Raw genomic sequence first — 26917 nt, 5'->3', positions numbered from 1 at the left:
TCCTCATCCTCTTACACAATCTCAGTTCTCCCAAATTTAAAATACTAGCTGCCTGGGCAGTACTTACTATTTTGTAGTATAAGGATTATTTCATTTTATAAAGATATCTGACCTTAGTGACTTACTGGACGTAAGTTTTGCCCAAGCAAGTGCTGCTTTTATTGCATGTTATTAACATAATATATATGACATAACCACATGTATATGAGGCTGGGGATGGAAGTCAGCCTTTCCCAACACACAATAATTGAGTTATTTGACACCAAGTAAATAGATTATTATTACTCTTCTAGATAACTTGGACTTAAAGTTATATACACACACAACACACACACATATATATATATAAGCAAATACCCAAAGTCAAAATTAAACACATAGAACTTACATTAGGCAGTAGTATTTCTTTTCATTTAATTCTAAAACAATATAAAATATTATGCATGGTTAATTTGCTTCTCGTCTTGAGAAACTGACAGTTCCTAAATGAGTCTGATTGTTTTAATTTTGATTCATATTAGGGATTATTAAAGTTCTATCAGAGTTTATATTTAGTCTCTAGCTTGATTTTATCCAGCTCATTAAAGCAAAATTGTCTTAGGGTCTGTCTCTTGTAGCTGTTTAATATTTAACATTCACTGGGCTCCTCAAGATAAGTTCCTGAAGGTTTGTGAGCAGTTGAAGAGCTGTGAATAGTGGTTAACAAGCCATAGGTGTCTCCATGGAAAATAGAATATTGTGAAGCCCAGATTTAGGAGAATCTCAGTGAGTAGTTATCCGACAAAGCATTAAAAACTGCTGAGTTAAGCTCATTTTTCTTTCTGCCTCCTCTTTTTTCTCTTTTTTGAATCTCTGCCTCATCTCTGAACACTCTTTGTTCACTTCTTTTTCTTTTTATTCTTCTTATCTCATTGAATTCCTTCAGTCTCCCTCATCTGATCATAATAGGAAGTTTTGTGTTTGATGAAACATGTTGTATTTAAGAAGGAGTTTTAATGGTTTCTCAATTTAAAAAATCAACTGGGTTTAACCTTCCTGCCGTCTTCTCATTTTCTCCTCTCGTAGTGGATAACTTTGCCTTTTAATCTCTGTAGTCTTGCGGATCAGCGCCCTGTGACTTTTTTGTATTTGTAAATTCCCTTATCTTAGTATACACGTTATAATAATGTGATTTAGGAATTTTATGCCACTTACTAGATTTTTAACCTCAACTCCAGTAGGCATACTATAATGTGTCTTCCTTGCTTTTCTTTCTAGAACTAGAGCGCCGTCTGCCCCTCAGCTGTGTTTTGGCTGTGTGTGGGATGCTGGGAAGGCCTGTCCGCGTGTGTTTCGTTGCACCTCGCCCTTGCTTCTTCGCGTTCTGTTGGTGAATTTGGGTGGTTCTTTTCAGGCGCTGCTTGAGTCTGCGCTACTTGTCCCCGTCCCCTTGCTCCCTGAGGGTCGTGCTGGGGGTCGTGTCTCCACCTCCTTGGCCCTGTCCCTTGACAGACCCTTGGGCCCCCCGATGGCTGCCTCCGAACCCCCTGAGGGCGGGGATATCCCTTCCCTGCTGCTACAACTGAGCGCCCTGCGCCGGGTACCACGTGGCCCTCCACACCTGCTTTCGTCGTTAAGGCTTCCCAGGCTTTGGCTGTGGCTCAGTGATGCTGCCGTCAGCACCCTCAAGCTTTCCTAGCCTCGGCTCTCAGTGGTAGCAGCAGGTGTTGGGATCTCTCCAAGCCCCTAAGGCCCTGGGAGCAAGAGAATGGCCGCTTGACATAGACCTCAGGAGTTTTCAAAGCACCAAGAAACCTCTGCAGAAGATACGTAAAGGTAAGATTCTGATTTCTCCAGGAAGCTGCTCTGGATGCTGAACAACCTGCAGCTGTTAACTTAACGTAGACTCCATAGGTAGGCTGTCCTTGGGCAGCTCTGAATCTGATGATAGAACCAAAGTAAAACACTTCTCTTAGGAATTTGGTGTGATAGTCACATTTCTGTTTGATTTTATTTAGACTAAACTTGACGCTGAATAGATTTTTAAAAAATACTTTTTCCATCCTTTGAAGTGGAATTTGTGAAGGACCGTTTTGGCTTTGTGTATCTTGTCAGAGAATCTTGTTGAGAGTGGAAACAGTTAAAAATAAAATAGAAAATATCTATTTTTCAAATGCCTGTATTTTATTTACCTCTCCCTTCATGTTGAAAACCAGAAACATGAAGTGGTTATTTCTTCACATTCTTCAAACTCAAATTCCGAAGTCCGTAATTAATTCAGAAGGAATGAGAAGGGCAGCTCAGTTCATGGTGGTGCCAGGATACATTATTGTCCTTTGTCAAAATTTACTGCTTGTTGTTCTAAATGTAGCAGTCTCTTTTCTTTGAGAATTTAATTTCGTGGTTTTTTTCTTTTTTAAGATATTATTTTCCTGCCTGTATTTCTTGGGGGAAGATTTTTGTTCCATTTACATGTAAAATTCTGGATTAAGAATCCTTGTGGGGGTGTGTGAGGGATGAGACAGGCCACAGCAGCGTGTTGGAGTGAATGGCACAGATCATCTCTTCAGCATTATCGCTTTTTTGGCAGCTGTTACTTATTTATAGGCTTTATTCTTTATTTTGCCTCCATTCATGGACATTATTCTGGAAAGTGTTATTAAGACACTTCTAATATGAGGTCGTTGGCGGCCTTACTGTCAGTTCATGCCTTCTTTTCTGCTCCCTTTGTTTTCTTCTCAATAAGGACTTAATCTTTTAATTGATTCCCTGTAGTTGGAATCAAGGCTATTATTAGCTTACTGTCACACTGAAACACTTTTCTCTCAATAACCAAAAATGTTACAGACTTTAAAAATGAAAAAGAAGTTTTGACCAATAGCTGCACAAAATGAAATAGAGGACTTATCTTTGATGGTGCTATTTTAGCATGTGTGTTTTTAAAACTAAAAGATGTTCAACGAAGTATTTTATTTACAATTGAAAATATTCAAGTTTTAGTCCCTCTAGACTTTGAAGCATAAGGAAATGGAATGTTCTGCTGTCTTTCTAGTGCATCTAATTGAGTAATTAATTTCACATGTAAAAATAGAAAAGGGAGATTTTAATCCTTTGATTCTTAACATTTATAATGAGTTTGCAGTTTTAAAAAATGTATGGCACCGTAGAAGTTAGGAGTTTGCATTATTCTCAAGTTTGCTTGTAGAATGCTTTATTTCTGTTTTATTATCTAGAATTCTTATATTCTACTGGAACAAGAAATGAAACAATATACATATAAAATTATATATATGTATAAATTTTTAAAATGATTTAATTAAGTGAAGACAGAGTGATAGATTGTACTTATGGACATTTGTAAAATGTTCTTACAATTTTAAAATTACTTTAAAAGCGTTTTTAGTGGAACATAATCAATTAGTGATGTTCATTGTATTTAATGTTTTATGAAGAAAGTAACTGCATGTAAGCAGGACACAATATAGTAATATTTAGAATGTAGCAGTTGCTTTTTTAAGGCATACAGAAAGGTACAAGATATCACATATCAGTGGTGTCATTAAGATCTTAGTGGTTAGCTGCATAGAATAAATAATAGTAATAAATAAATTGAATAAATTATAGAATGACTATTTTGGAGATAAGGAAACAAGGACCAATAATTCATAATTTCTTAGCTCAGAGACAAGACCAGAATCCAAGTCACTGAATTCTAACCAAATGCACTTCTTTGTATGTGATCTGTTTCTTAAAGTTACAGTACATTTGAAGGGCCAGAGCAATGTCGGCAGAGCAATGAATGGATTCTAGGACTAGAAGAGATTTTCTTCAGTATTTAGAGTTTCTGAGCATGGCTCATAAACCTGATTTCACTTCTCCAGTGTAGCATGACTGGGGCCTTTAGAATTTCTGTTTTATTTCTGCTTTGTTTAGTGTGGCTTTCATTGTATTAAGAGTTTGGAAAGCACACTGGAAGGATCATTGAAATATTTTTGTTTAATGAGAGTGTAGAACTTCTGCCATCCCATTTATTTCAGTTTATGATCCATAAATTTGACAATCTTCCAAAAATTTAAATTCTCAAAGTTGAAAAGATTAGACCTGTATGCAACTGCAGGCAGTATATTTTCTATTTCTAAGCAGAAATTTTAATTGACTTCCCTCATTTCCAAAATTAAAAAAATTATTCAGTTTGCAACTTTCAAGGTATCTATTTATGGTACCATATGGTGGGGAGAATGCACAGTCTCTGTAATACAGTAATTGTATTTATGTGAAATTATTTGATATATTTATTAATTAAATGCATTCTGGTTGCCTGACTTGAAATTATTACTTCAAAATTCAAATTCTCCCTGATTTTACCACACTGCTGTCAGCACTTGGGGTTTACCAGGTGCCTCAGTGGTAAAGAATCCGCCTGCTGATGCAGGAGACATGGGTTTGATCCCTGAGTCAGGAAGACCCCCCCTGATAGAGGGCATGGCAACCCAACCCACTCCAGTATTCTTGCCTGAAGAATCCCATGGACAGAGGAGTCTGGCAGTCCATGGGGTTGCAAAGAGTTGGACATGTGTGCATGCGCACGCGCACACACACACACAATATTATCACTTAGTAGGACCTTGCTTAGGCTCTTTTACTATGATTCTTGGGGAAGTATAATTGTAATCCAATCCTTTTGCTTGATGTCCAAGATGCTCACTATCCAAGACAGACCTAGGGGGAAAATGTGTGCAAAACTAAGACTATAAACTCTAATTTCTCCTTTAAGAAATTTCAATTTAAAAATTACTTAAGTGCTAGAGTATTTTGGAACAGAAACTTACAACGCTTACTTTGAAAAAAAGTATGAAGTACTTATTCACTGAAAGTGTTAAAAGTCTTAGGCTAGTTCAAAAACTAAGGTCTGCTTAATGCCAATCATAATGATCCCTGAGTATTTACACTGTCGCTCAGCTCATAAGACTCACGCCTCTCAATTTCCACTGGTTTCTACTTTCCATCTCTTCCTTGTGCCTTCTTGGAGAGTATGAGAGTTGTGCAGAATCGTGGGCTATGAGCAGAACATTTATAATTGACACTGAGAAATGTCAAATGTACGTAAGTCATTTATGATCTATTTCCTGTTATAACAAATAAATCAAAGTTCCCAGCCTTGTTAGACATTTCTCTGTAGAGAAGAAAGAAGAAAACAGAGCTGAACTTGGTTCAAGCAAATGAAAGAAAGGCCAGATCTAGGGACGGTCTCAGACACTGACATTTTTTATACTTTAGGGGTGTTTTTACACTCCCCTAAAAAGTTCAGTATCCCTTTTTGTCGTGTGGAAATGAAAGCTTATTAAATTATTCAAGGTTAAGATATGTCTTTAATTGTAATTTACTGACTACCTACTACTTCTGGTCATTACAATAATTATCTCATTTATTCTTCGCAGAAACACCCGGAAGTGTGTAGTACTACTTTACCTTTACAAATGAGGAAACAGACTAAGAGAAGTTGAGTAATCTGCTCAGGATACCATAACTGGACCCAGGGATTCCAACTCAGGTCATATGGCTCCAGTGTCCGTACTCAGAGATCCTATTAATTGTAAATTCCGGCAGTGAGTGCTAGTTCCCAAATTCAGTCCTGCCCATGTTTATGACCTAGTGCCATGAAGGTGCTCCTTTTTAAGTCCCCTCCCAACTCAGTCTAGGCTGCCGGTCATCACTGGCTATTTGAGCTTGAAGAGGTGACTTACTATCCTCTTTTAGTCATAGTCCCACTTGCTCTGAAATAGGAGTAATATTATCTCCTTGTCTTTTTATGAAAATTTAGTTCAATTTGATGAGAGTGTATGCCAAGCACTCAGCACAGTGGCTAGCATATAGAAAATAGCTATTGAATTGTTGATGCTATCATGTAATTTTCTCAAGGTCACACAACTAAAAAGTGATTGAGTCGGAATTCAGACCCAAGTTTGTAAGACCGAAAAACTAAACAAGAACATGTACACACATACACACTTTCCACAAAGCAACATCAATAACAACAGGATAACAAACGCAGAGCAAAAACTCATGTTTTCTTCAAACTCTGATGCCTCTTGTGCCTAACCATACCTTTGATGATGATTGAATCATCATGTCCTGAATGCTGTTGGGAAAAGTAGCGTGGTTTAGTGGCTCGGTCGCAACTAGAAGGAAGGCTTTCAAAAACTGGAATTCTAGCTCCATTGTTTGCAAATTATTTGGTATTGGGCAAATTACATAACCCGCCTACAGCTCTTTATCTAAATGTGAAGCTAATAATAGTACCTATTATATTGGGTACAATGGCAAAAAGTTATGTAAATTAAATAACTCCTTTAATAAATGACTTTCATTAATAATTAATTGAGATGTACATATTTCTTTTAAAATATGGTATGTTCACAGAATGAGATGCATGGTTATGAAAATCCGAGATGGGTTGGATCCTGGTAATTATATGATCTGCCATTCTTCAAGAATCAATATGTTTTCATTGTCAGTAGCAGGCCCGTAGAGAGGATGGGGGAAAGTCATCAAAGATCAGAACTGACCCAAATGTGGAGTGGTTTTGCCATCAGGAAGGTGGGTGAACTGCTCTCAATTGGTAATATTAGTGACTGGTATCATGGCCACCAGCTGATGGGAATATGTGGGCACAGTCTGGTTAAGCAGGTGGTAGGTAGTAACAGTGTTCTTTCCCTTTTGAAACAATACAAAGCAGCAGGTGGGGTTAAGTCCTGGAGAGAGAGAGTGTTAACTTGGACTGAGCATCAGAGGTTAGCCTTGAACACTCGTCAGAGCAGGGACTTCTGCTCACATGTCTAACCTCCTTTACTAGATTCTCAGCTTCTTGAGGTCAGAGAGGTTTATTATATTTCTTTACAATGCCTTGTACAGGCTCTGGGAAATAGCGGACACTTCGTGCATGTTGATAATTAAAGGGAAGAATGGATGTTCTAGAAATAAGACAGAAGAGCTCATTTAAGGATATCACAGCCATCAGAGGGACTGGAACGGAAGACTAGCTGCAGAAGCCTAGCCTGCCCTGAGGCTCCTTCAGGGCCAGTTGTTGTTATTGGGTTGCTGAGTCATGTATGACTCTCTTGTGACACATGGACTGTAACCTGCCAGGCTCCTCTGTCCTTGGGATTTCCCAGGCGAGAATAGTAGGTTGCCATTTCCTCCCCTAGGGGATCTTCCTGACCCAGGGGTTGAACCCACATCTCCACTTCTGCATTGCAGGCGAATTCTTTACCATGGAGCCCCCAGGGAAGCCTCACTCAAGGACAGAGAGGAGGGTTAAAGGCAGATCCTAGGGGTGGACCAGGGAACTGAATGCGTGTAATCTTTGCAATGACAGGTTTAGGCACCTGGCAGAATTGAGACTGTCATTGTAGCTGATTAATGAATGCAGGAATAAAATATTCCCAACTGTTTATAAAACTTTTCAAGCTGAGGACATATTTAAAAAATTAAAAGCTATTGGAATCAATTTACATTCATTTTTTCAAGACAGTTAAAGATGATATTTCTGGCATCAAAACCCCAATTTTCATGCCAGATTTGAAGAAAAATGCATCTGTAAATGTGTCATTAATGTATATGCCCTTATATAAAGAAGTTATCAAAATGCAGTTTTAGATATGTAAAATTGTAATTTGTAGTATATGAGTGAAATGAGCTTATGCAGGTGATATGGAAAGTCGGAGTATAATTATGAAAGTTGAAATATTTGTGGGGAAATGGTTGGTAAAATTTTATTTAGTACAAAATTTACTCCTTTTTTGATGTCTATTCTCCAAATAATAAGATAAAAGCATCTTTCAATCAAAGTTTGTATTAAAAACATAGTGAAGTGAAGCAAAAGTCCCTCCGTCGTGTCCGACTCTTTGCGACCACACGGACTGTAGCCTGCCAGGCTCCTCTGTCCATGAAATTCTCCAGGTCAGAATACTGGAGTGGGTAGCTGTTCACTTCTCCAGGGGATCTTCCCAACCCAGGGATCAAACCCAGGTCTCCCGCCCTGCAGGCAGATTCTTTACTGTCTCTGCCACCAGGAAAGCCCAGTTAAAAACGTGAAACACATTCAGAAGAAAATTAACTTTTCTTCAGCATAACAATTTTACGTTGATACTTTTTACATTGCCATGAAGGTGTTTTTAGGTAAACCAAAGAGATCAGCCCATTGTTTGGCATGTGTAGATCAGACACATTAATGTACATTCACACCCAGGATACCGTGCGCTACCACCTGGGGGATGGCTGTTTAGAAAACTTCAGCTGAGAGTTAAAATCAGGCCAAATGTTTCCTGGAACATTTGTGTCTCTTTAATTTGAAAAAGACCATATGTTTCAGTAGTACTTTTATAATATTAAGATAGCTGGAACTTTCCAGGGTATCTCAACAACAAACTCTTAAAGCAAGGGTGAAATTATTACACATTTAAAAAATTTTGCTTTGCGTCTGAAAGTGGAAAAATCATCACCAGCACAAGCACATTATTTTGTGGAAAGTAGGGTCCATCCCTGCTTTTGTTTTCAAATGTGCCTATAAGCTCCGCTTCGCTTCCCAGTTTCTCTCTGTATACGTGGAGATGTTTACAGAGATGTATGCATACTCACACCCACACCCACACCCACAGGTACACACGCGCATGCACACGAACACGTTGCTTATCCCGTAAAGGATTTACACCAAAACAGAAATTGCAAGATGTTATCTCTGTCATTCTCTTCAATCATTTGCTTTTATGACTGTGCGTCCCTGAATTACATGTGGGTCTAGCATACTATTTGTTTGAGGAAATACCCTGGCAGTGCTTTTTTTTTTCTCCTTTTCCTCATTTCCTGATGGCTGCTTTTAGTTTATTTGGTCAATTCATCAAAGTGAGTTTTAATTAGGTAGTAAGTTTGAGATGTTACTGAAACTGTATGTAGTAACTAACAAGTTACACTCATCATAAAATCTTTTACATATGAAATAACTTAGATACCCGAGTGTCGATTTCACCTCCCAACCTTTGCCCTGCATATGTTCTTGGCAACTTAATCTGTTCTGTTTTATCCTTTTAATAACATAAGAGGGAGTGGTAGAAATAAAATTAGTGGGATCCCTCCCTGAGGAGAACTTAAAAATTGGAAATAAAAGTGTCAATGTTAAGGGAGAAAATGTAAATAAGTTGAGCAGTGCTCAATAATCATCACCAGTTGTCACTCTTGATTTCCTATCTGGCAGTTGGCCTTTGATATATGAATTTTTTACAAGATATTTAAAATTAAAAAAAAAAAAAGAGGGACTTCCCTGGTTGTCCATTGGCTAGGACGCCACAATTCCAATGCAGGGGGCTTGGGTTCCATTCCTGAGTAGCTGGATTCCACATGCTGCAACTAAGGCCTGGTACAGCCAAATAAATAAATAAATATTTTTAAAAATGTGCTGCATGGAATAAGTCAAACAGATATTTTAAAAAAAGCACTTTTTATTTAGATGCACAGCTGTATAGTTAAACCACGGTGTATGAACATGTGTGTGTGTGTCATTTATTAGATGTAATTTACAGAAACTCTTACCCTGTTTCTACATAGAATTGCAAATATGCTGGTGCAGCTTGGCAGTTAGGAGCATTGACTCTGGAGCCAGATAGCAAAGGTTCAGACCTCACCTCCACCACTGGCTTACTGTGTGTGTTTCTTTGTGTAAGTTATTGGATCTCTCTGAGTTTCAGTTATCTTGTCTTTATAAAGGAGATAATAGTGAAACTATAAGATTGTTTGAGTGTTAAATAAATTAATAAAGAAATCACTTAGAGCAATGCATGGGCATACACTGGATATTCAATAAGCTGTTGTTGTCTTGCTTTTGTTCTGTGATTTGTTTCTAACAGAACTGGTTACTTAGCCTCCTATTTTATGAGGTAGGGGTGATGGGAGCTGACAGTCGAGAAAAGAGGTAAAACTGAAAGTTGTGAGACTGTTTCTTAGCTAGGAGGTCAACTGTGTGTTAGTTGCTCAGCGTTATCTGACTCTTTGTGGACAGTCTGGTGGACTGTAGCCCGCCAGGCTCCTCTGTCCATGGAATCCTCCAGGCGAGAATACTGGAGTGGGTTGCCATTTCCTTCTCCAAGAGGTCAACTGCCAGAGGCCAAATTCATGTGGTAGTAGGAGTCCCAAACTTACAAAAGCTTATGAATGACTGCTGGGAGGGAGCTGCACTTAAAACAGAGATAATCTGAAGTTACATCATTGGGAGAAGGGGCCCAGCAGTGCCACTCTTTTGGAAGATTTAGAGAATCATTCATAAAGATATCCACATCAATTCTGCATTTCAGTGTCTTATAGTCAGAAATTTTTACCAATATCTATTTAAACCATTGTTTCCTTATTTTTTTAAAAAAATTCATACCTTTCACATAAATAGGTTAGACATTATTTTAAAGAAAAGTTTGGTTAATTCTCTTCTTTTCTTATTGATTTTCTTATTGTCCTGTCATTTTCCTGAAAAGAAAATTTTACCAGGGATAAATGCAAGAGGTTATTTGATGGAATAAACCTGATGACTCTCAGAATGATGCTGTACTGTGGGGTGACCACACTTGCCTGGGATAGTTCCCATTTCAGTTTTTCACCTAGACTTTGCTTTACTGTACTGTGGTTAGGAAAATAGAGTCCTGAGTTTTGTTTTCCAAGTTTGCCTAGACTAATTAAAGCCACCATTGTCCTCTAAAACAGTAAGTGAAGGTTGCCCAAGAGGAAAATACAGCATTAAAATAACAAATTAAATTAAGCATTAAAATAACAAAGGCTTTAGAAGCTCTTTTCCTGATTCCTGACCCTGGGTAAGAAACTTATGACCCAACTCTGCGAGGGTTGTGGGGACACCCTGCTCCCTGCCCCCCACCAAATCTCCAAACAAAATCACTTTAATTTAGAAAATCTGTAGTCTGTATTACATTTTCAAAGATCAGGGTTGAGGGCTTGAACTTGTACTTTCTTTGTGTATTTAGAGTTTTGAAACTGTTGAATTATTTGCAAACCTTTAATGAACTGTCATATAACAAAGGATACCTAACTGTGCCTTATTAAGATTGTTGCACGGAAATAGACCTCTTTAAAAAGGACATCTCAACTCAGAGGAAAGTTTAATTTTTGTTTCAATTTAGAACCTAGGTTATTTTGAAATGTCTTTACAGGGGTTGAAAAATGACATATTGAAAAATAAAGTTATTTTAAAAATGCTCATTCAGTTAATAGTTTAGTAACAAAACCACAAATTAAGTTAAAATTATCCTTTAATTATTTTTGTTATATTTCTATTCCAAAGATATTTTAAAATTAAATTTCATGTTTAGGTCTTTGAGTAGACCGTTTTCTCCCTGTAACTCAAATATACCAGTTCTTATGGAATCAGGTCAGTTTTTGCTTCATGTTTGTTAAGTCGTCGGCATCTTTTTTCTTTTCACTGAAGTATAGTTGATTTACAGTATTGTTTTAGTTTCAGGTGTATAGCAAAGTGATTTGGTTACATGCATGTTGTTCAGTCGCTAAGTTGTGTCCAACTCGTTGCGACTCCGTGGCCTGCAGCACGCCAGGCTTCCCTGTTCTCCGCTGTCTCCCGAGTTTACTCAAACTCATGTCCATTGAGTCGGTGATGCCATCCAACCATCTCATCCTCTTTTGCCCCCTTCTCCTCCAGACCCCAATCTCTCCCAGTATCAGGGTCTTTTCCAGTGGTGGTACATATCTATGTATTTGTCTATGTTCTTTTAAACATTTTTTCATTACGTTTTCCTGTAATATATACTTACTATAAGATATATGTACTGTATGTTCCCTGTGCTATAGTTAACCCTTGTTTGCCTGTTTTATATATGGTAGTGTGCATCTGTTATTCCTATACTCCCCCTTCGGTATGATTCCCTCCCCCTTCCCTTTTGGTAAGCTTGTTTGGTTTTTTGCATTTTCCAATGGAAGTCAGGAGCTTTACAACAAAGAAGACTACAAATCATTTATGACTGGGGACAAAGCACTGAACTCTGACTTGGTTATTTAGTTTCTTGTGACAAGTTTCCATTTAATCACCATTTTACCTTGTGCGTATCATGTGTCCTTGGAAGCATAGCCACCGTATTGCCTCCCTGGACCACATGAAATCCGATAGGGATAATGCATAGCACAGTATCTCTTGTAAACTTGACTTTCATCTTATTTGGGAAATAATTCATTTCTCTGACAAGCGAAGTAATTGCAAGTGCAGAAGTACTTACTGTAATTAGTAAATATTTGCCTAAATCCTGACCACTAATGGTACACTTGTATATTGCTCTCATGAAGATGAACACTGAAAACATAATAATTTTTTTATAATATAATTAGTAGTACAAATTTTAATCTATTTTGAAGAATTGTGAGATGGGGAGAAAAAATGAGTTCAAACTCTTCTTTTCCTTAAAGTTAAGTAATGTGAAAAAGTCAAGATCATATTTAAAATTTCTTCTACAGTTTTGAGACTTTTCCATTGCCCAAAATAATTTTACAAAAGTGAAGGTGAATATGATGGTAAAAAAGTTAAGGTTTAGAAAATAAGCATCTACCCTTAAGGAAAAAATGGTTTTTTAACAAATGTAGATAATATAAAATTTGCTATATCAACAATATGTATTATTCCCTCAAACAGCTGAATAAGCTAATGTGTATTTATTGAATAAATAAATGTGTTAGTGAAAATGAGTGAGAGGATAAATGAATGGATCAACTTAGTGATCACACTCTTTTCTTCCTGTTTATTATTTTTAGAAAACAATGCTTATTTTAAGGTATCATAAAGAATTCATTGAAAGAAAAAGTGAAATTCCTCATTTTCTCTTGTGGCAACAACCAGTTGTTACAGTATGATGAGAATGTCTTAGGTTATAAGATATTGCTTATGTAGGTTGAATTATCCACCTGAGTTTATAGGGCTTTTGGGAATCAGCAGAGGAGAAAACACAAATAAGCAAAAAGGCAGTTTGTCCTATTCTAAAAAGAAATATTTGTCCATTTAATTATATCCTCAATAAGATAAATAGAAATGGATTAAGAAAATTACAGTGGTTTAGAAGAAGTTAATGCATTCTCTATCCCTGTTTTTATTTGATTTTGACAGTATTTGTGTTAAAGGGACACCATGCACTAAGTATTTTTAAACATTTAGCCAGCACAGTAACATCCCGAAGTATAGAGTATTAAAAACAGCAGTGGACTTGATACTGTTGTGGCTGGTTTTTAACTCTTGGAAACCAAGGTAGGGGAAACAAATTAAATGTCAGTATGAAGTGAAGCCTTTTTGCAAGTCTTGGGGCATTATGAAGATCATAATAAATCTAATAAATCTTCCTGCAACATGGGAACAGAAGGAGTAGTTGCAGAAATACACTGAGGTGGGAATTTGAAAGGAAGAGCCTCTGCTGATAGAGGAGCAAGCTCACATCAGCCTAAGCACTGGCTCCGGGGCCCTCCTGGGGCTCATTCTCCAGGAATGTATCCCTTGTGCTAAATAGAGGACTTATGTAAACACACTCTGTAGACATTTGGAAATACTGGAATAACAGTTCTTCAGGGGTTACTACGTAATTATTTCTAGCTGTTGCATTTATTTATCTTAGTACCAATTTATAGAGCTAGTCTTTGACTTATGTTACCTACTGTGTCTTGTTTCATCATTTGAAAAAGTACATAAACAACATTTAAGAAAAATGCAAACATTAGTGACTTTATTAAGTGAATAAAACAGCTGGAAACTTATTTCTTATTATTTTGTAAATGGATAGTTGAATGTAACATTATATCCATGGCATGTTGAAAAATAAAAAGGAAAAAGAATAGAAACTTGGCCTTCGGAATGAACAGCTTTTCAAAACACTAGCTTTTGATTTTATCTGAGCTTTACTGGAGAAAGTTTTTACTATCTCTGCAATGCCTAGAGGAAATCACTGAACTAGAAAAGCTGAATATCATTTCTGACTAATCTCTTAGTCATCCTAATAATAGGAAATTATTTAGTTCCTATTTTTCATAGTAGTCCATCTTGAACAATAAAAATCACATAGCCCACTCAAAAGATATTTCTGGAAAATGGATGTGATGCTTTGAAGAAATATTTACTTAAAAAGAGGCACTGTGAATGTTTTGCATTATGCTACTGTTTATCACTTATTTCTTAAAGTGTATCCAGGGAAGTTAGCTGAAAATGACCTTGTTGTTTACAGTTTGGATGATTAGGGTTGAGGCATTGTCATTAGCCAAGTTAAGAAATAATAGGTGTGTTTGCTTTCTTTTCAGGGAGAATGCACAGATAACTGATTTGGTTGGGGATGGTTTGAATTTACAAAAAAGCACCTGAAAGTCATTCGCATAGAACTGATCGTGCGGTGTTACAGAAGAGTGCTGTGTCATACTCAGAGGATGCATGCTAGGCAGAAAGGATAGAGAGAAAATTTTAGTGCATCTCTCTATAATCAGCAGTCAGGTGGGAGAAAAAGAAAGGGACAGAGAATAAGCAAATTAATAAATTTTGGGGAAAGGAGAATGATACATTATCAGGAAATGCAGAAGACTCAAGAAGGAAGTAGTTAATGGTGCCAGATGATACAGAGGACAAGAAATGAGAAAAGGACATTAATTCTGGCAGTTAGAAGGGCGCCATTAACTATTGAGAAGGCCGTTTGAGTAGAGTTGGGAGGGGAGGAGGTAGAATCCTCATTGCAGACCAGATTCCAAGAAGATGAGTCAGTAGTAAGTTGGAAGATACGTATGAGAACGAGTTTAGACAACTCTATCAAGACAGTCAGCAATGGCTAATTCATATCAATGTATAACAAAAACTACTGTAATGATGTAAAGTAATTAACCCCCAACTAATAAAAATTAAAAAAAAAAAAAAAAGACAGCAATAAAACAAAGAGAAGTGGGTGTTAGCTGGAGAGCTCAGAGCAGTGAAGATTCTTGTAGAATAGTGGAGGTTTCAATAGAATAGTGGAGGTTTCAATAGAAGCATGTTTTTCCCACTAAAGGAAGATACGGGAGTCCATGGAGAAGAATGCTCATTAAAATAAGGATAATGGAGGGTGCAAGAGATCAAAGAAGTTGAAAAGAATAAAAAAGTGAATAAGAAGGTAGATCTTAGAAAGGATCTTGAACCAAGCAGTTCCAGGTTCTGAGGGTTGTGTTGAAGGAGATCCTTAGAGAAGGAGACCTCCTATCACCTCTGTACCTTAAATTCTATCTTGTTTGTTGTCTGGATGACTCACAGCCTTGTTCACACTCACAATAATGTATTGCTTTTAAAATCCTTTAGTTTAACTCTGCTTGCCGTATAGTCTCACCATGACTGTAAATTTTGTGGGGACATGGACATGAATATATTGTTTAATAACCACATACGCATTGCTCAGTAACTGCCTTTTCATGTATTCCATAAGGTATTTCAGTAATCCAAAAAGCCAGTGCTACCAGGGGATGTTTTGCAGCCTGGTCTGTCCATCGTAATACAAGGTTGAAGGCTAATTAGCGACCTAGGTGAACCTCAAAAGCTATTTCTAAAACAAATCCTCATTTTCAAATGAATGGTATAGATTATTAATATGGTACTTTTTCCTGTCTTCTGGTTAAGAAAGTTACAGCATAGCAAAACATAACTAAGATCTCAGAAATGGGTACCTCCAAAGCAAGATAAAAGTTTTAACCATAGTTCATCATAGAAAGTGGAAATAGCTAAAGAAGATAATTATGAAAAAACAAAAATATGCAAAGTTAATGGTTGCTAAATGCTATGGTTTACACCACTGTTTATATCAACTAAAAATTAGAATGTGTTCTTCACTTTGGTCTGATCCACACTGTAGTCACAAATCCCTTGATTTGAATAGTTGAATTATGTTTCTGATTGTTTCTTGGAAAATATAATTTGATGCAAAAGTTAAAAAGGAAAAGTTGTCTTTTCCCATTTAGATAACATATAGTAAATATGTTTCTATTTGTTTATACTGAGTATATTACTATTTATTTTATGGCTGCTGTTTTTTACATAGATTAACAATGATCTTTTTTTTTTTTAAGTAGAGCTTTATAGACTGATTATGAGCTGAGTGCTATTTTCATGATTTTACACTAGCTACTGAAAATAAAATACCATATCCATTTAAATTTCTAAATTATGTAAAGCTGTAAAGTTTATACTGTAAGCCACTTGATTTTATTCCTCCTGAAAATACTTGGTTTTATTTCTCTTCAGAATAAGTAGAGAAGGAAAAATTGAGGAGTGAATCAATATGTCTAAATGTATAAACCATCGCCAGCGACAACTTCCATGTATTCATTTTGTCATGTTTTTATTAACTTTGCCCCAAATCGTATAAACATACTGATTGATTATAACTATTGTGCAGTAGCACAGACATCTTATTTTCTCCCGAAAGGGCCCAGAAAAACTTGAGAAGGTCCTTTAATTAGCATTTGCATTTTGGTTTTTCCTCTTTTTTATTTTTTAAATTATGAGCGTATAGTAGTAGTAGTGTTAGTCGCTTGGTCATGTCCAGCTCTTGCAGCCCTGTGGACTGTAGCCCGCCAGGCTCCTCTGTCCACGGGGTTCTCCAGGAGAAAATGCTGGAGTGGGCTGCCATTTCCACCTCCAGGGGATCTTCCCAACCCAGGTATCGAACCCGGATCTCCTGCATTGCTGGCAGATTCTTTACTGTCTGAGCTACAGGGACGTCCAGGAAACTTGGACAATCCAGAACAAGGTTACATATAGTTCCACTGTATATTACAGTTATTTTTTCAAGTAGCTTAATTAAGATTTTTAGCTGGAGTTTCAATATCAAACTCTCAAAACTTAACTAGAATGAATATCCAGAAAAGTAGAGAGTTATAGTAGACCTGAAAAGAATCGTGAATCAATTCAGTCAGTTCAGTTCATAATTAAGATTTATATGATTTTCACAGAATAGTAGGATACAAATTCTATTCAAGTTCCCATAAACAAGAAGACAAGAGAAAATATCCAGGGACATAAAACAAGGTGCAAAAATTTTGTGGTCTTAAGTTATTGGAGTCATATAGAGTCTGTTCACTTATTATTGTGGAATTGTGTCAGAAGTCAATATCAAAAGAAATTTGAAAATAATCCACATATTTTCAAGTGCCTTGTGACATTTACCAAGAGAAATCTTGAACTTAGCCATTGAAAACTTCAATAAAGTTAGACTGAAAAAATGCAGAGGGTGACTGCAGAGAGGAAAACATTTAAATGAGAAATTAATATCAAAGATACTTTAAAAAAATGCTGTATTTGGAAATTAAATGTCCACTATTGAATGATGGGTGTATCTAAGAAGCCATAACAAAGAGAATTAGAAAATACTTGTATCAGAATAAAAATGAAAAGAGAATTTACTGGAATTTGTTGCATGTAGCTGAAGCTCCTCAATGCAACTAAATACATTTGTATTTGAAATTGAAGCAGAGTTTTGCCCTGGCCTGTGTCTCTCAGGCCGCGTCAAATTGCCCTTCTGTCTAGATGCTCCTCTCCAGCCTCCCTGGAGGATTTTTTTTTTTCTTTCTCTCATACATCCAGTTATCTCACATTTGTGTTTTCTCATCATTCTTTTTTCTCATAAAAACCTCCTCACCCTTGTTTTCTTAATTAATGACTCTTGTTCTAGACTCGGCTCCGGGGACACTTCCTCTGGGGAGCCTCCCTTGGTTTCTCCGTTCCCCCAGGCTTGAGTGCTGATCCCACAACATCCTATCCTGCTGTTGCTCTTGTAATGTTTACTGATCTGCATCCTCTGGGAGGCAGCAGGGACTCTGACCCTTAGCTTTGGACCTACAGTGGCCGGCACCGCTGTGTAAATGGTCATTTTGTGTTGCCTGAATGCATGTACAAATAGCTGTTTGGTTTTGGACCTTAAGCTATGTTTTATCTTTATTTGTTTCAGGGCGAGGGGTGTGTGGGTATAAGCTTTTGGGATTATGCAGCATGTTATAAACTACTGTAAGTTTGGTTTGTAGTGAGTAGTTCACAGAAATATAGAAATAGCAGCTGCAGAAAACTCTGCCCCATTTAAAATGAGCACGTAGAGAGGTTTAAACTTTGATACACTTTTTATCTTCAATCCGAGGATGCATAGATAGGCTGTGATTATCCACAGCAGCAGCAGCTGCAGTAAACAGACCATCCCAATTTCAGTAGCTTATCTCCACCAAGAGCTGTTTTTTTGCCCTGTAAAGTCAATGGTGCGGTCCTGCGTCCAGCAGCTCCGGAATTATACTCTGTTTTCCTCCCGCACGTGACTTCTGAGGTACCTAAAGCTTTGGCAGAGAGAGTCTGGGAAAGAGCATTGCCTTCTGGCCATCACTTTTCAGAAGTCATACCCCTGTTTATGCCCAGGGTCCCTGGGCTAGAGTTGGTCACATGGCACAACTTAATTGCAAGAGAGGCTGGAAAGTGTAGCCTTTGGAGCACTTTGAGAAGCCGGTGTGCAGAAGTTGACCAAATCAATGTTTTGCTTTGTCTTTCACGTTCTTGTTCTTGGGGGTGGGCAAGAAGGAACAGATAGATGAGTAGGAAGTAGATGCCTGTGGGTTAGTTCAAGTGTAAGACAGTAATTCCACAGTTGTTTCTTGAGCCCCTTGTTAAATCTCATGTGTATTAATTCCCGAAGATGAGTGTCTCAGTGGAGCCTCATCTTTTTGGCGTGTGATCTGTTTGGGAATCTGATAAGAGTTGTAAACGTGCCCAGCAGCACTCAACTCTGAAATCTGGGGGCTCACGAGACCTGCACAGCCCACCAGCCATCGTCCCGTTAGTGTTGAGAGAGCCGGGACAGCGCTCCTGGATGGCTGGAGTATTAGAGAAGATGGGAAATCAGCACAAACATCATTTCTTCCTGTCTTAGGTGAACACTAGGAACCTTTTAAAATTAAAATTTGATCCCCTCAAATTGAATGGAGGGGGTAATTTAGTTGCTATTTAGATACAGAGTCATTCAAGGAGAGAAATGTGGTAACAGGCAAAATTGTTTATAAAAGCATACTTGAGAGTCAGGCAGCTGATGGGGAACTGCAGATTCCTTTTATTCATGGTCTCTCTTGCCTGTTCAGCTTTAATGAAACATGGATTAAAATTTTCAGTTTTTATGATTGTATTACAGAGAAGTCAGTGCTCTGCTATTAAAAGATATACTTGAGTTTAAGGATCATACAGATTAATGAAAAAACTGAAAGAGATTGCCATAGCTTAATTCTCTACTCATGGTCCCTTCATTCTTTAAAGTTATAAAGCAAATCTCTTAAATTGGAGTTTTATATTCTCAATTCCTTCACTGTAAGTTTTATGTTTTTTTACCATATGAAAAGTAAATGCCCCCAAATTCTTCATTTATAAAGTGAAGCAGGGCATGTGTGTACTGAGTAAGTTAGTATGAAGTTGATATGTATGCAATCTGAAGTCCAGGCAGAAGATTTCAGCCAGCGAACGATCAGACTCAGGGGAGGAGCTGGCTGCTCTGAGCGCGTGCTGAGTCCCTCTAGTCGTGTCTGATTCTTCGTGATCCTATGGTCTGTGGCCCGCCAGGCTCCTCTGTCCATGGGATTTTCCAGGCAGGAATACCGGGGTGGTTGCCATTTCTTCCTCCAGGGGATCTTTCTGACTCAGGAATCGAACCTGCATCTCTTGCGTCTCCTCCACTGCAGGCAGATTCTTTATCGCTGAGCCACTGGGAAGCCCTGTATTTAATCAGGGTTTTATTTATTTTTTAATTTTTATTTTTTTGAGCAACATTAGCAATTTATTAGTTTACATAAAACAAAAAATGTAAATTTGTATTTGCCAAATATAAAAGAGCTACGTCATATCCCAGATTTTTTTTTTTACACTTTATTCATTCAACCACATTTTTGTAGTATTGGCTTTCTGTGAGGCACAAATCAGGGTTTTAGAATGATTTCTTTTCAAAAAGTGATACTTGTTTACAGCCATTTTTTCAGAGGAAGATACTGGAGGTTCAAAATGTTTAAATGGTTCTCTCCAAGTTTGCTTCTATAGAATTTCTTTACCTATCATTTTAGCAGTCTTCTCAGTAGATTTTAGTTATTCCATCAAAAGCTCCCTTTGCTAGACAGACCAAGAGGCATAAATTCTGTATCACTTATCATTGTTCCTCCAGAGCCTTGCACTTATTTGGGTGCTCAGTACATGTTTACGGAGTGAAGGAATGAGCAAATGACTAAATGAAAATATTAAAAATAAACAAAAATGAATGACACCCCATCCCAGCCCGAGGGTCTGAGAGGCAAAATAGCATCGTAGACACTTTCCTTGGTTCAAGTACTAGGTCAGCCTGGTACTGCATCAGGGAACTTGGCAGTAAATAGCATTATCTATCTTACAGTGTGGGTGTGAGGATTAAATGAGTTTATATGTACAAATACCAGGAGCAGAGCCTATGTCCAGTTTAATTTTGCTTTATAAATTTAAGCCCCGAGGATTATGTGAGTAGAACATAAATATTTAAATTTTTGACTAAAATCAGACAAAGACTGAATAAAATTTGACATGGACTGAATAAAAGGAAGCAAAATATTTTAAACTTTGACTTATTACTATGCATTTGATAATTCTGGAAATTGAAACTAATTTCAGATTTTAGTTTTAGCATAAAATATTTAAGTGCAACTTATTTAAGATAAGTTGAAGTTTAAAAACAAGTTTTGTTAGACTATGTAGTTAAACTTCCCTTGCCGATTTAATTTTCTTTCACTGTCAAGTGAGCATTCAGTTAGAAAGATGTGGTCATTAATTAGTGAGCAGAAGATGAGAAACTGCTAGGCCAACTAAGTTATTAGACATAGTCCAGAATTTAGACTAATGTACTGAATATAAATATTCACCTATTGTTCTATGAAAGACTGTGTATTTCAAAGCCAATTTAAGATGAAAATTATTCACAAACTGTGACTTTATTACCAAGAGTTATTTTATTCTGCTTCCAGGCAGTTTCTTTATTCTGATTTGTTGTTCAGTCACTAAGTTGTGTCCAACTCTTTGCGACCCCATGGACTACGGCCCCCTCTGTCCTCCAGTGTCTCCCGAGATTTGCTCCAATTCATGTCCATTGTATCAGTGATGCTGTCTAACCTATCTCGTTTTCTGCCGCCCCCTTCTCCTTTTGCCTTCAGTCATTCTTATAGATTTAATCAAAAGCACAGTGCAGAAGCAGCACCATATAGTGTATATTTTGCCACATGTTGGCTTGAGTTAGCCCCAAACATGGGGGAGTGACCGTGGCTTGTTCCTTTAACATGGTACCTGTGCCCCTGTGGATTAATAAACAATAGTAACAAAAGTGGCCGTTGTGGCCACGCAGCTCCCAAAGCCCAAAAGGAGCCTGGTTTTTTTTAAAGAATATATTTAAAATTGCTTCTGGCTCCAATTTCATGACACTTTATGTGTCATAAGAAACAGCAAGAATTCCAGAATGGTGTGAAATGGAAAGACTGTTTTCAGTTGAGTGATATTCCTTGTTATCTAGTATAGCAGAGCCGCCTGGGTTGGTGATAATCACGAGGCAGAGCATCAGTTTTCATGGTTTTATGAAACCATTTTCTGATTCATGAAAATGGGTGCTAATAAAGACAACAGTCTCCATGACTTACGTTGTATTATACTCAGATGCAATTTTAATAGTCTCAAACTAAAACAGATATCCCAGCACACTTTTTATATACAAAGACTGTCCAGAGAATTTATTACTCTGTTCTTTTCTGAGATTGATTAGACTTAATGTCCTTAGTTTTTGTGTGTTGTCAGCAGCATTCAACTATTGTGAGATAAGCCTCTGATCCCTTTAAGATAACTTTTCCAGTACCTGCTCCTTAAAAGCAACAGTGGACTCCTAGAACATGCATAGAAGATGTGCTAAGGAAGCTACCAGTAACCCAAGTTTAAAAGGACACTCTCAAAAGGTGGCATGGTTTTAGATGTTACGCAGATACATCTCCCCTTTTCTCTGTATTTCTTAAGGGTTAGAAGTTGAGCTGTTCATGATCCCTCTTTTAGTGGAGCAGGAGCCATCGACAGGGCATGTGTCTTGAAGTCTATGCCTCCTAGAAAATTGAAATGAATTATGTGGAATAAAGTAAGATACTGTTCCTTTCAGAACATTAACTTTGTTGTAGAAATGACTTTCTTTTCAGTTTCTAAAAATTATAAAAATATAATTATTTTTGTTGTCTAGCCCCTAGAGATGTATATATATATAAATGCATGTATGTGCTGTATATGTTTGTATGTGTGCACATGTGTATGCTCTTCCATTTCTCCCAGTATATTTTAATGCAGAGTCATACAGTTTCCTTGTGATACTACCCTGCTTATAATCTCAAATGTAGTGAGTTCTTTGGCAGGGAGATAGCTGAGGAATGAGAAGACCTGGTTCTGTCTCCAAATTCTCTATGTACTTATTGATGTGGCTTTGAGGCTTCTCTTTACACATTTCCTAAACGAGGCTTGTGCAGTCCTGAATTATGAAGTATGCCTTGTCTGTCTCTGCAAGCTGCTAGGAGAATGTGCTCGTAGAAAGCCCAGTACAGTACTTTGCTCATAGAGGCCCTCAGGAATGGTAGATGTGGTTAGCAATATTATCTTCTGTCCTTAAAAGTGATGCTAGGGAGGAGGTGGGTCAGTTTTCAAAGGCCCTGATTGTCATCAGGACCACTGCCGCTCACTAATTCTGTGATACTTTGCCAGACATGTCAAAGTAGTAGGTAGCACCTGCCTTGATGATTTCAAATGGCTGTTGTGAGGAATATAGGAAATAATAATTGCTATATAAACATAAACAGTGGTAGCTTTTATATATATCTTTGGTACTATGTTCCCATCTCTGAGAAGGGAGCCTTGTAGGAGCAAGGAAGTCACCCAGAGAGAGAATGTGGGAGGGGTCCTTAGAGGGTACTTCTGTCTCAGTAACGTGGTAACTGGGGGTCTCAGGGCGTGACTGGCGTGTTTTCTTGGCTGGGGGGGGGGGGTGCGGAACAGGAGAAGGGAAGGATGTGTGGAAAACAGAGTCAGAGAAGCTGAATCTCAAATGGTGCTTTCCTTCCCCACCTTTTTTCTTGCTTCTTTATGAGCAACATTACTGATCAGGAAAGTCTAAACTACAATGAAATCATATAGAATGAAGAACGTGAGATGCAGAGTTAAAAATAAGGTCGGTCCATGGTCAGTATGTCAAGATATGGGTGATGGCAAAGGAACAAGTAGAATTCATAGTGAAATTATGAGATGAGTGAAATTAGAAATGTGGAGGTCTCCAGGGCCCACAAAGCAGAATACACTTGAGAAGTTAAAAATGAAGATAGAGGTGTGTATGTGTTAAGGAATGAGTATTTATGTAGGCTTTTAAGAAAAACAGGATTTGTTAACTTTAGAGTGTTAAATTTCATATGCCATATCAATGAGGATAGTTTTTGGCATCCCATGACCAGTCAACATGTGTATAAAGAATTATTAAACTTAAAAAACCAATTATGACTCAGGGAGCTTTAAAGTCATATATAGGTTTATTCATGATGGATATATAAATACATCACTATCAGGTTACTGTGTTACTGATATGTTTTATTAAAGACATTGTTATTTTTTCAAATTTAAACAGAGGTATTGATGAAGATAGTAAGTACAGTGTTCAATCACAGGCTTCTTAAAAATTATATAAGCCCATTTTATGGGAAAAAAATACATGATTAAAGAGAAAAGTAGAGTTAAAAGTTACCTTTGGGATTTAAGTGACTTGTCAGAATAAAGGATAGAAAAGACAGCAAAAGCTATTTGAAAAACTACATCTCATTCACTTTTAAATATTCAAGTTCAGTTAGTTTTCTTCTTAAATGGATGTCTTTCCTTTGCTTTCAGGAATGAAGAGAATTAATTGAGTTATCTAAGTGATAGCATTCTCTCTTTTTTTTTAATTTTTGCTTTTATCCATTGTGATAAAACATATTTTGCTTCTTTTATGTTTATGGATTGCATAAAAAAGCACTAGTTTAGCTGTCTTTTCTGTAAAATGAATTGAGTGGTCCATATTGGTTAATCTCTGCATTATAAAAGGTATCTTCTGCAGACATAATTAATGGAAGGGTATCAGTTTCTTAAGTGTTGTTGAATCACTAAGTCCTGTCCAACACTTTTACAACCCCATGGACTATAGTCTGCCGGGCTCCTCTATCCATGGGATTTCCCAGGCAAGAATACTGGAGTGGGTTGCCATTTCCTTCTCCAGGGGATCTTACCGACCCAGGGATCGAACCTGCATCTCCTGCTTTGGCAGGCAGATCCTTTACCACTGAGCCCCCTGGGAAGCATCCATTAACAAATGTATTTGTTAATTTTCCTTGAAGGGAAAACATGTTGACTCTCTCAAAAACTACATTTAGTACTTATAAACAAAGACTAATTATTCCCCTGGTGATTAAAACTTTGTCTCACCAGAATAACACAATTTAAATGTATCCACATGTTCTATCATTTGACTTCAGCTACATGCTGGTTCAATTGGTGAAGCATCCACTTATAATGCAGGAGATGCAGGAGACCTGGGTTTGATCCCTAGGTTGGAAAGATCCCCTGGAGGAGGGCATGGCAACCCACTCCAGTATTCTTGCCTGGAGAATCCCATGGACAGAGGAGCCTGGTGCGCTGCAGTCCATAGGGCTGCTTAGAGTCAGACACGACTGAAGCAACTGAGCCTCCTCTCACACGCATAAACAAGAAATGGTTGTTGCGTCCTTAGTTGACATTAGCGGGAACCATATATATTTTGACCTTATCACTTGGGGAGGACAGATGACATTAAAAGTTTCAAGTCATTTGTTTTATGAGATCAATCCAAGCTGATTTGCTTGCTAACAAATTGCTGAACTGAATTATTCTCCATGTCTCATGTGCTTTTTATTTAAGATAGTGTTCAGTCAGTTTTTTTCAGTTGTTACTTATCATGAGATGCTTAATTGGATTCTGACTGTCTAGATGGGATAGATGAATCCAGTGGTATCCTGGTAGATATTTAATAACCTGCTTCCTCAAAGAGAAAGAAAAAACAAACCACCTTGATTTGTCACGTTTACTGGTTTCTGTGGTTGAAATTCTCACGCCGTGATTGATTTCAAACTACCAATGTAAGGTCGCTGAATATAGATTTGAGAAGAGATGTACACAGTCAGCTAAGGCCTGCCAGTGCAAACAGGGGCCAGCTTATCCCTGGAAGGTGTAGTTGCACAGAACTAAAATTTCCATTCTACAACTTGAGGGAGGTGTGAAGTGAAAGATAGAGGGTGGCTCTAGACATCCCTGGGGCTTCCCCAGTGACTCAGTGGTAAAGAATCTGCCTACAGTGCAGGAGACCCAGGAGACGTGGGTTTGATCCCTGGTCAGGAATATCTCCTGGAGGAGGGCATGGCAGCCCACTCCAGTATTCTTGCCTCGAGAATTCTGTGGACAGAGGAGCCTGGTGGGCTACAAGCCATAGGATCACAAAGAGTCGGACAGGACTGAAGTGACTGAGCATGCATCCTTGCTAGACATCTCTATTGGTGTTAGTGAATGTGATGCTACGTGTGAGCTTCGCTCTGTGCTCCAGCCTCTTGCTTTTATTCAGGTAGCAAGTTCCTCAGTAATTCACAGTGAATTAAAAAAACTAGAAGAGGGTTCGGACATTAAGTATATCATGCCTGTGCAGTACCTACCTTTGCTTCGTTTGTAGTCGGATCAGACTCATGCTATAAAACTCAGAGCAGAATAAAACTGAGAGCATGTTCCCAAGAGAGAGTTAGAAAATTATCATCTTATTGCCTCTTGAAAACATTGGCCTTTTCTCTCTTTGTTCAGCTTCTCCCACGATACCTGCTTGTCAAATTTTCTTTTGGCTTTGTCATGGCAACCAAGTACCTTGGCCAGGGCCCTAATGATTTCCAAATGTTTTGTTATCTCTAGTTTCTGATATGCTTATTCTGTCACTTTTTTTAGTATCTTTGCCCTAATGCTTCTCGAAGAGTTCCTTGGCCTGTGCCGATAATCAGATCAGTATTCCATTACTTGTCTTCCCTTCCCCAGTACATCTTCTGTATTTATTGGAAGTCAGTGCAGCTCCAACATTATACCATAGCATGACAAACCACAACAAAAGTCCTGTATACATATCACAAACCCTACTGATTACAGTTAGGGATAGCTGAAAATCATACACCATCCAGTCATTATGTGTGGTCATATTGATACAGACTTTAACTTTTGAAAATTGATAGGATCCAACAGAATCCTTCCCTGCTTATTCACTCATCCTGGCATTTCCTTTCCTTATCCCTCTCTGCCCTTCAAGGTTCATCTCAGGAACCGCCCTTTCTGTGAAGTCTTCTCTAATGAATCTCCTTTACTCCCAGAGAGAACTTGGATGTCCTCTCATATTCATTTCCTTGGGGCTCCCAAAGCACTGTTTTAGATCTTTCTGTGACTACTCCTGAATTTATTATAATTGCTGGTATTTTCCTCCCAAAATTTTATTCTGAAAACTTGCAAACCGAGCAAAAATTGCTGTCCCAGTGTCACGCTGCTGCGCTGCTAAGTCGCCTCAGTCGTGTCTGACTCTGTGCGACCCAAGACGGCAGCCCACCGGGCTCCTCGGTCCACAGGATTCTCTGGGCAAGAGTACTGGAGTGGTTTGCCATTTCCTTCTCTAACCAGTGTCAGAAATAGCCATATACCATCCAAATAGGTTTCCCAAGTTGGTTTATGTATTCATACACATTTTCCCCTGAATCCAGAAGGAAGTAAATTGCACATATACACTTCTTTTGTTAGTCAACCCTTACTGAAATCCTCCGTTCCTTGGAT

At 37.8% G+C, this 26917-nt stretch overlaps 1 protein-coding gene across 18 annotated transcripts in view; it reads left to right on the top strand.

Moving 5' to 3' along the window:
- The window catches only part of MBNL1 (muscleblind like splicing regulator 1), a 210024-nt gene that overhangs the window by 93970 nt on the left and 89137 nt on the right, over positions 1-26917 (top strand). Inside the window, exon 4 of one of the 18 annotated variants that reach the window (XM_070466570.1) lies at positions 1258-1815. The exons of the other annotated variants lie outside the window; for them this stretch is intronic. The gene's annotated coding sequence lies outside the window, so the exon portion shown is untranslated. The remainder of the gene's footprint in view (positions 1-1257; positions 1816-26917) is intronic. 18 annotated transcript variants of the gene reach the window in all.

The sequence above is a fragment of the Odocoileus virginianus genome, chromosome 4, assembly GCF_023699985.2.
Source record: "Odocoileus virginianus isolate 20LAN1187 ecotype Illinois chromosome 4, Ovbor_1.2, whole genome shotgun sequence".
In the NCBI taxonomy this organism is placed as follows: domain Eukaryota; kingdom Metazoa; phylum Chordata; class Mammalia; order Artiodactyla; family Cervidae; genus Odocoileus; species Odocoileus virginianus.
Note: the sequence above shows the minus strand (reverse complement) of the source record. Positions and strands in the feature narration are given on the sequence as shown.